The sequence below is a fragment of the Arvicanthis niloticus genome, chromosome 26 (genome assembly GCF_011762505.2).
Source record: "Arvicanthis niloticus isolate mArvNil1 chromosome 26, mArvNil1.pat.X, whole genome shotgun sequence".
NCBI lineage: Eukaryota > Metazoa > Chordata > Mammalia > Rodentia > Muridae > Arvicanthis > Arvicanthis niloticus.
Window position 1 is genome coordinate 36,513,280 of NC_133434.1, and position 12,739 is coordinate 36,526,018.

The window sequence follows — 12,739 nt, forward strand, 5'->3', positions numbered from 1 at the left end:
TGACCTCATTTGAAAAGTCAGGAACTAAGCCAGGTGAGGTAGCACAGGCCTTTGGTGCTGCCTCTCAGCACTCAGGAGGCAGAGGCAGGAGGATCTCCTGAGTTCAAGGTCAGCCTGGTCTGCAGAGTGAGTTCCAGGATAGTCGGGGCTACACAGAGAAACCTGGGTAGAAAAGAAAAAAGGGAAAGTTGCACACTAATTTAAATCACTCAGACATTCTCTACTTCCCCCATCCCGTCTCCCCTCCTCCCTCTCTCCCTCCCTCCCTCCCTCCCTCCCTCCCTCTCTCCCTCTCTCCCTCCCTCCCTCCCTCCCTCCGTCTGTGCGTGTCTGTGTGTGGGTAGGCATGCACGTATGCACGTGCACCATTTGTACACACATGCAAATGGAGGACAAAGGTTCAACCTCAGGTGTCATACATCACATGTCTCCGCCCTTGTTTTTTGAGACAAGATCTCTCATGGACTGGAGTTCTCTAATTAGGCATAAACTGGCTGGCCAAGCAGTCCCAGAGATCTTCTTGTGTCCATCTCCCCGGGGCTGGGACTACTTACTAGCCTGTGCCATAACACCCAGCAGTGGAGATCAAACTCAGATCCCCATGCTAGTATAGTAATCCCTCTACCAACCGAGCTGTCTTCCCATCCCCTCAAGACCATCTTACAGAAAATGAATCTCAAATGCTATGACTCCCTGAGCCACATCTGCGAAGGGACAGCAGTGATGATCAGACAGGTTGTCACATGACAAGTGAAGAGGACTCTACATAGACACCGAGCTAGGTGACCTAAGTGTTGGAAGCCCTCGGTGCCAGCTGGCATTGTGCCTGCACACGGCTATCTCTTACTTTCTGACTTAGGCTGGGCTCAGCCAACTGGAGCCATGAGAGCATGCTCACAGGAAAAGTCAGAGGTTGAGATGTCTGTTTCCATAGACTCCCTGGCACCCTCTCCTGACTCCACTCTCTCTGGATGAGCTTCCTCCCTTTCTTCTTCTCACCAAGAGAATATAACAGCGTGGCCTAGTGCCAGCCTGGGCTACTTCTACACCAGAACACAGACAGCTCTCGAGTCGCTCCACACCTGGGCCTTCTGATTGGGCTATCCTCTGCCTTTCTCTGGCCTGACCCATCTGCTGGCAGTGAGAAAGCCCAGTCCACCTTTAATCAAGTCTCTCAAAGCCCAGTCCACCTTTAATCAAGTCTTTTGGGCAGGTTCCTTCCAAATACCAAACAGGGAAGGGTGAATCTCTTCGCCCTTCCCTGTTTTCTCCCCTCTGTCAACAGCACCACCAAGCAGAAGCCTCCCAAGGCTCAAGACCTGGAAGCCACTTTGCTCTGCCTCCTGCCCTAGCCTGCTGGAACTGCTTCCATAACTCTAGCCCCGGCTGCCTCTCCCACACTTCTACTCACCCCAATGCCAGGCCTCACCCCTGTTCATCTACCCCATGACAGCAGAGCCCCTAAGTCATCTATACCCGAGTCACACAGCTTGAACTGCTAGAAGTTTCTTTATCTATTTATGTATAAGCTGTTTCCAGCAGGTTCCACCACTCAAAACAACAACAACAACAACAACAACAACAACAACAACAACAACAAAACAAAAACCTTCTATGTCAGCAAATCAGATTCCATATTGCCTGATTCTGCCATCAGTATTACCCATTTTCTCAGCCTGCCCCACCCACTTCATATCTCAGCTCCTACTATGTCTTCTGGCTAATATGGGTCAGCCGTGGATGGGTAAATGCCACTCCAAACTCAGTGGCTTAACGCAATGCCTTTGATTATTTGTCAATTGTAGGGTCAGCTGCTGTTTTACCACCCAGGGCTAGGAGTGACTTTTTCCATGCCCGAAGACTCTGACCACCACTAGATGGAAGGAAATGACCAGGTCACATGTCAGTCATCATCGTAAAGACCAGCCCGGAGATGTATCGGCCATTTGCTTGTTGCTTCATAACAAATTACACAACTAAAAAAAAACAAATGTAGATCTTTATAGTTTCTGAGGTCTGGGAAGTGGGAGTCTGGCTCAGCTGGTAGACCCCTTGCCCAGCATGCACAGAGACCAGGCATAGAGGCACATGCCTGTAACCCTAGCACTCCTGAGGTAGAGACAAGACGATCAGAAGTTTATGGTCATCCTCAGCCACATAAGGACTTTGTGTACAGTTACATGAGACCATGTTTTTTAAAAAAAAAAAAAAAAAAAAAGACTCAAAAGACAATGGCTGACTTCTGACTTGATCACACAGCTTCGGGTTTGGACTGAGTTTCTTTGCTTGCTTGGTTGACTGGTCTCCTCCTCAATGTCCCTCTTCTTGCTCTTTTCTTCTCCTCTTCCTCCCTCTCCTCTTTCTTCTTCCTTGAGACAGGCTCTCACTATGTAGTCCAGGCTAGCCGCAAGTCCATGGTGCTCCTGCCCAGCTTCTTGACTGCTAGAGTTACATGTAGACCACCCAGCTCCTTCAAACAGCTTTTGATGGGTCTTGGGCCTTCCCTGGCTTCAGCTGGAGCCTTTTTCTTCCTTTACCACATACATGAGTAGCTTACAACACAGAAGCCATTTTCCTCCAGGAAAAGCTGGCAAGGGAAGGAAGTGAGAAAGAAAAATAGAGGAACAGGGACAGGGACTGGGAAAGAGCTCTGTAGCCCTTTTGGTACCTAAAGTATCAGCCAGCAGTGGCCGGTGACTATACTTCTTGTTAGAAATGGACAACCTATACTCAATGCAAGACAGTAAGTAACTGGGCACAGTAATTCTAGGAGTGGTGGGAAGAGGAGTTATTAGGGCCGTGTTAAAATATGACTCTCCCTCCCAGTTCTGTTCTGGGCCAGAGCAGGTAGTAAAACAGCTGGTTCTGTGGCAGGAGTGTGCAACCTCTCTCTAGGCCAGGCTCCAAACCTACAGATGTTTGGCCAAAGCAGGTTACACAGAAATCCAATTCTAGACTGAAGGGATGGAGAAGGAGACCCCAGCTCTTGCCAGGGAGAGGCTCAGCCATTGCCAAGGGCACAGACCCTACAGACTTGAGAAATCTGTCTAGTTCTTTATTTCTGCACAGAGACACACAGGTTTTCCCTGCTCCTGATAACTCTGCCCTGGAGTGTCAGGATATGGAGGCCCCTTTGATCCTTCCCAGCTGCCCTGCCTGCCTCTGCCTGTTGCCAGCCTGCTGGTGTTCAAGATTTAATGCCCCTACTTCCTTTCACTGTGGTGACAAATTATGTGGTGACAGTGTCTTTACGAGATCCCAATCCATTCTCTCCTATTTCTGAGAATCTGAAATGCAAGGGCATCCTTGGGCTCAACTCTAAGTGTTACTGGAGCTGCCCACCTACTCCTTAACACTACATTGTATCACTCATTTGGAGTAAGGCATCCATGACGTAACATGCACGTGGAGGTCAAAGGACAACTTGTCAGCGTCAGTTCTCTCCTTTGCCCATGTGGGTGTGGGGAATTGAACTGTGTTCGTCAGCCTTGGCTGCAACTGCCCTCACCTACTGAACTATCTCAGCAGCCCAGCTCTGGGCCTTTGAGGGGAGAAAGAATTCACCCCTGTGTCCTGTCTAACTTCTAGCAGTGGCCTGACTTGCTTGGCTCATGGTTCCTCCTCCATGTCACAGCCACAGTGGCTGGTAGAATGTCAGTCACACTCCTCACTGGGTTCTTCTGACTCTGTTGCACTTAGGAGGCTCGTGTGATTTCAGGCCTCCCTATGATCCAGGACAATCTCTCTATGACAAAGTCAGCCGATTAACAATCCAGGTCCACCCTACCTTTATTCTCTCTTATTGTGTTACCTTACATATTCCCAGGTTTCAGGGACTCTGTCTTTGGGCCATCATTCAGACAAACGTACTCCCATCTCCTCCTCATGCCTAGGTCCTTGTGAATGATGTCAACAGGTACATTTATAGGACATTTACTGTATGCCTTGCCAGAACCCTGCACCCAACTTCTCTCTAAAGTTCTCTAAATGACCATCCTGTCTGTTCATGCCTTGGGGGAAAGCTTCCCACATAGAGATCTCATTTTATAAACTCAGAGGCCGTAAGCTGCGCTGTGTGCCCAAGGATACACAGAGAGCAAGTGCTGGATATTGAACTGGGTCTGGCAGCATATGCCTGGCATCCCAGCGACTCAAGAGTCGGAGTCAAGGCGGGCAGTGGTGGCATACACCTTTAATCCCAGCACTTGGGAGGCAGAGGCAGGAGGATTTCTGAGTTCGAGGCCAGCCTGGTCTACAGAGTGAATTCCAGGACAGCCAGGACTACACAGAGAAACCCTGTCTCGAAAAACCAAAAAAAAAAAAAAAAAAAAAAAAAAAAAGGAGTCGGAGTCAAGTCGAAGTCAGTCTGTCTGGAAACTTTAGTGAGGCTAGTTAATATTAGTTGTCAACGTGACAGAATCTAGAGCAGCGATTCCTAAGGCTGTGACCTTTAATACAGTTGCTCATGGTGCAGTGACCCCGAACCATAAAGTAATTTTCATAGCCACTTCACAACTGTAATTTTGCTACTGCTATGAATGGTAATAATCTGAAATGCTGAAATGTGAACCACACAGGTTGAGAACCATTGCTCTAGAATCACGTAGGAATCAAACCTCTGGGTATGTCTGGGAGAGAGTTTCTCCAGTGTGTTCATTAAGGTGGAAAGTCTCATACTAACTGTGAGCCGGACCATTCCGTGTGCTAGAGTCCCTGAACTCAACAGAAAGGAGACATGCAGCTGAGTGCACGTCATCTCTCTCTGCTTCCTGACTGTGAGTGCCATGTGACCACCTGCCTCTGCTGCCAGGACTCCTCTGCTCAGACGGAGCCAGCAAGCCCTTCCCGGTGCTGCTTTTGTCAGACAATTGGTTTCAGCAACAAGAAAAGTGGTTAATACATGAGATTCAGTTCCCAAATAAAAAAGGAAAAAAGAAAGCTGGATGTAGTTCAGTGGTCGAGCAGTCAGCCCATGGAAGCCCCTAGGTTCTTCAGCCAGTAGCATTTAAAAGGGGGTGGGGGAGGGGCTGGATAGTGAATCTAAATTCAAGCCTACCCAACTCAAAAGCCGTGGTCTCAACCACTCACTCTTTCCACCTCCGCAGAAGCCACCGCCCCTTTGTGATGGGGTCTCTCCTTAACAGATGCCTTCCTGAAGTCTCCACTTAGAGAAAGCTACCTCTCCACCCAGGCTGCAAAGACAACCCGCCTGTTCCTACCAGATGGATCTTCATCCAGCACACATTCCCTCTAACCTTGGGTTGCTGAGAATTTTTACCCTGGAGCTGAGAGTACAACTTATCTACCCAGTCACAAACCAAAATTCCGTTCTACCGGAGTTGCCTTGGGGAACTAACGAGTTTATTAGGCTTATGGAGAACAATGATCTGAGCTAAGGTGACCTTAAGACAGCCACACCAGCACCAAGCATTGCTGATGGCTTCCCCTAGGCGTATAGACAGATGGAGCCACTTCCCTAGTTGTTCAATGGCTATAAACACTAGCCCTGCCCAGAGACCCTAAGGCTACAGGCAATTGGGACAGAATTGTCTATAACTGGTTGGGAGGCACAGGGAGGGACCTGTTCCTTCCTTCTATGGGGAAACATCAACAGTCCGGCTGTAGAGACCTGTTGTGAGCCGTCCCACTCAAACTCGTGAAGACCTTGGCAGTTTAGCTCGGAGGATAACGGTGTATAACACCACTGTACAATATCCTATGAGGAGACCTAGGTGCATAGTGTTCAGTGTCCACTGCAGCATCACCTAGCATCGGTCCAAGCAACAAAACGCAGGCCCAGCTCCAAAGCCAGTTCTCCCTGAAGCTACCCATCTCTGCAGCTGCAAACACCTGTGACCTTGCTAAGCATGATGGGATTGTAACAACATTTACCTTTGGAGCTTCCAGGGCCGTTCAGTGTAACTGTGGCTCTGGAGCCTTGCTGCTCTAAATCCCCCCCACCCCCCCACTCCCCCACCCCCGTTCTCTTCCTGCCCGTGTGTGCAGATTTTACTCAAGAGGACTTACCCTGGCTTTGATCCGCATCCTCAAATATGTGACAAGATGGTGACTACCTCCAAACGGCTGTCGAGTTCACAAACCTATGTGTGTGTACGGGTGTGTCTGTGTGTGATGGGTGGAGGTTGATGTTGCGTTACAGTCTAGGGGTCTTGATCGGGTTCGTTTTTATTTCTGCCAGTTAAAAAAATTAAAAGGCACGAAACATCTTCGGCATGACGGATCTCGTCAGGGGAAATCTCAGACACAGCAAACAGAATCACCTGTTGAAGAAAGGGCTTTTGTTAGAGGCGGGAAACACACGATCAACACCACATTGATGGAAGAGCCTCTGAGGATGGAAGAACTCGGGGAGCTGAAGCTCAGATGGCTGGAGGATGTACGTAATTTTGAGGGGTCTTCCTCACCTAATTTAGGGTTGGTCAAGGGAGCCCTACTGGTGAAAGAAAAGCCAAAGCCGTTGCCAGGCCTTTGTTTTAAGCTGGTAGGCTTTTGTTTCAGGTCAGTAGGATGAGGAAAAAGAGCTCATTATGCTGGAAGTGGGAAGTCTGACATTTTATGGTGTACACAGACGCTCTCCCCATCTGTCTGCCTCTCAGGGAATCTGTCCAACTTCTAATCCCTCAACTCAGTGTCTTCCACTCTCACTTCCCACTTTGTTTTTTTGGAAACAATGTCTCTTTCGCTCTCTGAAGCTTACTGCTTCAGTTAGACTTGCTGACTAGTGAGCCCAGGATCGTCCTCTCAACACTAGGTTTGAACAAGCACACTGCCATGGGCAGCTGGGGACCGAGCTTGGTCCTCACGTTGGATAGCAAGCCCTTTACCCACTAATTCATCTCCCTACATCCCCCACAGTGCTTTTGCCAGTACGTGCCACTCAGCAAACATCCTTTGAGGGTTGGCCATGAATGTCAGCTAACCTGGACAGCGTCATCTGGTCCCGATGTTATCCCAATCTCGCCAAACATTCTGCAAAACCTTGTAAGGATTCCTGACTACCTAAGTGGAAAGCTGTTTGGAAGACAGGCGTCAGTTGTGAGCAAATGTCTTAGAAGCTGTACAGGCCCAGCCTTTTGATGTTGTGACATGATATTGTCATCTACAAAATCCGTGGTCAAGAAACACATAATAGAGTAACCAAAAAAAAAAAAATCTAAAAACCACACTTGTGATGTTTTAAGTAACTTTATGCCTTTGTTGGGCAATATTCGTAAATAGCCTCAGCGGCATGCAGCCCATGGACTATGGGTTGGACACAGCCACTGGTGGACACTACGGAGTGATGAGCCCAAGCTGGCTGTGAATCCCCTTCGCCAAGACTCTGCAATGCACTTCACAGGCTGAGAGCTGAGAATCCTCACCCCCCACCCCCAATGTACCTCTCAGAACTGATCCCAGGGGAACAGAGAGGCCTGCAGCTGTCCTGTTTCCTTCTCCTCTGTCCACCCCACCCCCACCCATCCTGGGGTGGCCTCTGGCTGCAGGAATGTGATGGTATCTTGGCAAACAGACAGCCTGTTCCCAGAGGAGACAGGGCCGCCTCTGGGAGGCCTGCCTCTTTGCAGACCGGGCCACAGTAAACACAAGGGTCTGTCCTCTTTATCAGCTTCCCTCGGCAGCAGTGGAGACAGTCTGCCTGCTGGGGAGCCAGGAGGTGATAAGCTCCGAGGCTTCGCACAGCTCCCCGGCAATGGGAATCCTAGAGTCTGCCCTGGCTCGGGGCCCCTTAAACACTTAGTGCAGGGTGGTTAGCTGGCTGCCTGTTCACGAAGAAGCCAAGGCCAAAGTGGTGTCATAGCCTATAAAGCCCGGTTTGCTCTCAAAGATGCAGGGACCTGAACTTCATGGTTTTGCAAGACATCGTTATTATCAGCGTCATCTCCACAATCAGAGGATGCTCTTCCCTCCAGAATGTTCCAGTCCACACCCCATTAAATGAATTCAGTAAAGTACTTCCGGTGGGGCCTGGAGGGAGCTCAATGAAAGCCACTGCAGTAGGGTTGAGAGAACAACTTCCTTGTCTTTAGGCCAGTGTGGCTCAGTCATTAGCTCAGTGTGGCTCACAGTGCCATGTCCTTCTAGGTCACAGCCAGCATTAAAATTTTTGCATTTTATTTATTTGATAGGAGCATGTGTGTTATGATGTTTGCGTAGAGTCAAGAGGACAACTTGTGGGACTCAGGTCTCTCCTTCCACAGTGTGGTCCCTGGGGAATCAAAGTCACCTTGTTAGGATTGGCAGCAAGGTTGCTAGGGATATTAGATGGAAACTAGGAAGAAAGAAGAGGGACATGTGCTGACTGACCAAGATTACAGAGCCAGGGCAGGGGAGCCCTGAGACCAGTCTTGATACCTGGAACTCAAAGTCTAGCATATCCTTTCTATGCTGGGCATCACCTGGTCCACAACAAGCAGGGTGGAGCCTAAGCACGTCTCTAAGTCTCTAAGCCAAGTCCTGGATCCTCTCTGGAGTCTCAAGGTAGATTATTATTCAGGGAGTGGGTGTCGGGGAGATGGCTCAGTGGGTAAAGAGCTTGCTCTAAAAGCACGAGTTTGATGCCCAGCAGCCACACAAAAGCCAGATGTGACAGTAAAGTCCTGCAGTCCTAGTACTAGGAAGGCAGAGGCAGGAGGACCCTGGGACTTGCTGGAAGGTCAGTATAGCCCGAGCAGCAAGTTCCAGGTTCAGTGAGCGATCAGAAGCTACACTGGGAGGAGGCTGAGAGATGGCTCAGCTGCTCACAGCGCTTGGCTGACTTCAGTTCTCGGCACCCACGTGAAACAGCTCACAGCCTCCTGGAACTCCAGCTCCAAGGGATCCAGTGCCCTCTTTTGGCCTCCACAGGCACCTGCACACATGTGATGTACACTTACACAGACGTAGACACTAAGTGAAAATAAAAATTCAAAAAAAAAAATTAAAACGAGGAAGTGAAGGAGGAGACTATCTAATGTTGACTTCTGACATCAGCATGCATGTGCATGGTACACACACAAATTTGTGTACACGTGCGTGTGCGCATCGCACACATGCATGCATGCACACACATAATATACAGAGAGACAAACACACACACACATATCACATATGGGGGGGGGTAGATAGATAGATTCTGGGGATTAGCTGATGGGATGGGAGATACCCATGAGTGAAATTCTGGATTGGCCCAGCTGAATTCCAGCCCCAGCCTGGCTGCTCTCAGATTGGTGATGTAGGGATGAATGCACACCCTCTCTGGGTTTAGTCACAATGACATTATTTCCTTTGCTTTCTTTGGTCACTTTCTCTACCTATGATGTTGTCAGAGCTCTCAGACGGGTGAAATTGAAGGATGCACGTTAGCCCCTTCTGGTATGCGGCTTCTGCATCTAGACCTTCTTCACGATCAGCTAGCTTTCAAACCCCAACCTCCTCTTCCCAGAAGCTTCTCGGACCTTCAGCTGGGCATAACCACAGTCTGGAGAACTGGCACCTCTCTCCAGTGGCACCTTTTCCTTGTCTGAGATCATAATTCAGGACTGATTTCCAAGATGTTCCCAGAGCTCTGAGTAGACTCAAGACACTGGACCAGTGAGACAGGGACCCAAACAACCAAAGTGAACCAAAGTCTCTATCCTGTGTCTGCAGAAAAGACTTAGGACACCTGCTCTGAGATACCCCACAAGGCCGAGAGAGCTAACTTCTAGTGACGTGGGTTTTTGAAATCTCAAAGCAAGTCCATGGCAGTGCACCCACCTCCTCCAATAAGGCTGTATTTTCTAATCGTTCCCAAACATTTCCAGTGATTGGGGTCAAGTTTTCAAATATATGACCTACAGGGCCATTCACATTCACCACAATAACCAAGGATGATCTTGCATTTCTGGTCTTTTTGCCTGTTCCTCCTAAGTGCTAGAGTAAGAGTCATCTTTTTGCCTGTTCCTCCTAAGTGCTAGAGTAAGTGCTAGAGGTAAGAGTCATCATGTATGAAGTGATGCCAGGGACTGAACCTGGCGAGGTAAGCATTACACCAGCTAAGCTGTATCCTCTGCCCACACATATACATTTTAAAAATAAGTTGGGGACTGGAGATACAGCTCCGTGGTAAGAGCACCCGCTGCTCTCCCAGAGTGATCAGGTTCAGTTTCTGGCACCTATGGTGGGTGGCTCACAACTGTCTGTAACTCCCGCTCTGGAGGATTCAAACCTGACCTCCATGGGCACACTCACAAACATGCATGCACACACACAGAGACACAGATAAATGCACATTAAATAAGTAAATAATAGGTCAGATGCAAACAGAGCACACAGTTCAGGAGGTCAAGAGCCAGTATCTTTCTGAGCCCTGGGACCCTACTGGCACTTTACTTATAGAGGCTGAGTCCCTCAATAATCCTCCCTCAGAGCAAGATGGGGAGCCTGGGCCCCACAGGAAGCACATGCTCTTGGCTCTTTGAAACAAAGCTGCCTGGGGTCACTTAGGCTCTACTCAGCTACCCCCAAACAGCAAAGGTAACATGTCTCCTATGAAAGTCTCAGATAAGGTCTTTTGCCACCCCATCTGAACACTCCTGATCTGATCTGATTCTAGAGGCTAAGCAGGGCCTGGCCTGGCTAGCACTTGGATGGGCCATGAAGTCCCTGGGAAGAACTCAGTAAGAGATATGAAGAAACAAGGAAGAAAGACGAAGAGTGGGAAGCAGTGTGAAGAGGAACCTGGGCATCAAAGGAAACACTGCTCTACAGAGATTCTCGGCAGTAAAGGCCCCAGTGATTGCCTCTCGAGTCTTCCTCAGAGCCTTCACAGCTTCCGTACTGAGTGTTCAAGTGCTCACACATACACACACACACATGCACACATACATACACTCCCCACATACACACAAATACACACACACACACAAATACATATGCACATAAAACATACACTACACACACTCACACACACAAATACATACACTTCCCACACATACACACACACACACACATACATACACTCCCCACACAAATACATACGCTCCCCTCACACACAAATACATACACCCACACCCACAAATACATATACTCCCCACACCCACAAATACATATACTCCCCCCCACACACAAACATATACTACACACACACACACTCATTGAAACCCCAATAGGACATTACAGTCTTAATCATTTCTTTCCTAAAGTGAGGAGGGGGAAAAAACTGTGGTTAAGAAATTCCAGGGCACACCTTAGTCTTGGTGGCAGACACTAAACAGGAAGTAACAGTGAGCGTAGGTTGGGTGTAAAAGTCCTGGGCATGGAAGCCTGTATCTGGATTTTACGAGAGAGGAGGAGATTTTGAAGCCGTTTACTGCAGAGCCAGGCTGTGTTCTGCCTGGATCTCTCACTTCCTGTGAGTGTATAGAAGATACAGGTAGGACGCAGGAGGCAGGATAGTCTAGACACACAAGGTTTGGGGGCCTGGTTAAAGCTGAGCAGACACTGTATGTTGTAGTTCTCTCAGGTTGGTCTCTCCCTTTTTATTCTGAATTAAATTGTAATGGAATTTTGTTGTTGTTGTTGTTGTTTTATGTCTTTCCAAAGTGCAGTCTGGCTTCAAACTATACAGCCTATGCTGGCCTTGAACTCACAGCTCTCCACCATACCCAGTATGGGTAAAAAACGAATAAAGCGTTTGACGCCAGAGACTAAGCCTCTACAAAAGAGCAAAGGTAATAATAATAATGACAGCTGTTAACGAAGCTTCATGTGCCCGTCATAATGCTGAATAGTATCCTGGGGGTTTCCAAGTCCCCCTCAGTTAATCCTCCTAGCAACCCGAGGTGGTGTTTTACTCACAAACTACAGGTGAGGGTACGACTACAAAGGGTCTGAGTGTCTTCCTCATGGCCAGTAGATAGGACAGCGTGGATTCAGGGGCATCGCTCTTTACAGGGTAGCAGGTGAGTAGACCCAAAGGCAGAGAAGGCCAGCTTGGGCTGGAGTGGGCGTGGCCAAAGTAAAAGGACCAAACCGAGTGGAGCCAAAAAAAAAAAAAAAAAAAAAAAACCGAGCTAGACTCACGGCCCAAGCTTGTAAAGGAAAGTATCTTCCGTAGAATTGTTCTGCCGGATGCAAGCTCCGGGAGGCCTAGCTATTTGGTGTTTGCTTCCAAACCAAACCAAACAAACAAAAAAACGCAGCAGCGCTGTGGAAAGCTCTGCGGCCAGGTGATCACCCCATTTCCGGGAGGTGGAGTTGGGGGAGCCCGATTGGCCCTCCTGTCCAGTGCCGGGTGCCATGGCAACCAGACACAAGATGAATCTCCAGAACTGGCGCCACCTCTACTGAGGCCGTGGCCTTCCAGGCCTCCAGGGTGAATGCCGAGTCGGGAGGGAAGAGGAGGAGCCACACCTCTGCCTACCCGGACACTGCTCACCCTGCCTAGTAAAGTTCCTGTGCTCCCTAAATCTCACAGGCCATCAAGAGTAGCAGCCCTGAGAAGTTGGGCGAAAGGGGGAAAAAACAAAACAAAACAACAACAACAAAAACAAAAGCCAAAATATGCCCAGGTGCTATCCAAGGCACTTGGAATCAGAAAGACCGCAACTCCAGCCGCGTGTAACCAGCAAGCCAGAGGCTTCTCTGTCGCATGCTCTAAATGGCAAGCTACCTTCACAGACTTCCCTGATTCTGGCCCAAAATACAACCCTCGCCTCTTTCTTGAGCTCAGATATTATCAACGGGTCCTTATTGCTAC

The 12,739-nt window shown here is 48.9% G+C and overlaps 2 long non-coding RNA genes across 2 annotated transcripts in view; one reads left to right on the top strand and one right to left on the bottom strand.

Annotated features, from left to right (window-relative positions):
- LOC143439399 (uncharacterized) overlaps nucleotides 1-8,135 on the top strand; it is an 18,096-nt gene extending 9,961 nt beyond the window's left edge. The window contains exons 4-5 of the long non-coding RNA XR_013107661.1: nucleotides 6,200-6,397; nucleotides 6,877-8,135. This is a non-coding gene — a long non-coding RNA (uncharacterized LOC143439399). The remainder of the gene's footprint in view (nucleotides 1-6,199; nucleotides 6,398-6,876) is intronic.
- Nucleotides 1-12,350, bottom strand: part of LOC143439400 (uncharacterized) — a 15,387-nt gene extending 3,037 nt beyond the window's left edge. The window contains exons 1-3 of the long non-coding RNA XR_013107662.1: nucleotides 11,839-12,350; nucleotides 6,028-8,907; nucleotides 1-162 (exon numbers count right to left, since the gene is read on the bottom strand). The exon at nucleotides 1-162 is cut by the window's left edge and continues 3,037 nt beyond it. This is a non-coding gene — a long non-coding RNA (uncharacterized LOC143439400). The remainder of the gene's footprint in view (nucleotides 163-6,027; nucleotides 8,908-11,838) is intronic.
- Between the last annotated feature and the right edge of the window lie 389 nt (nucleotides 12,351-12,739).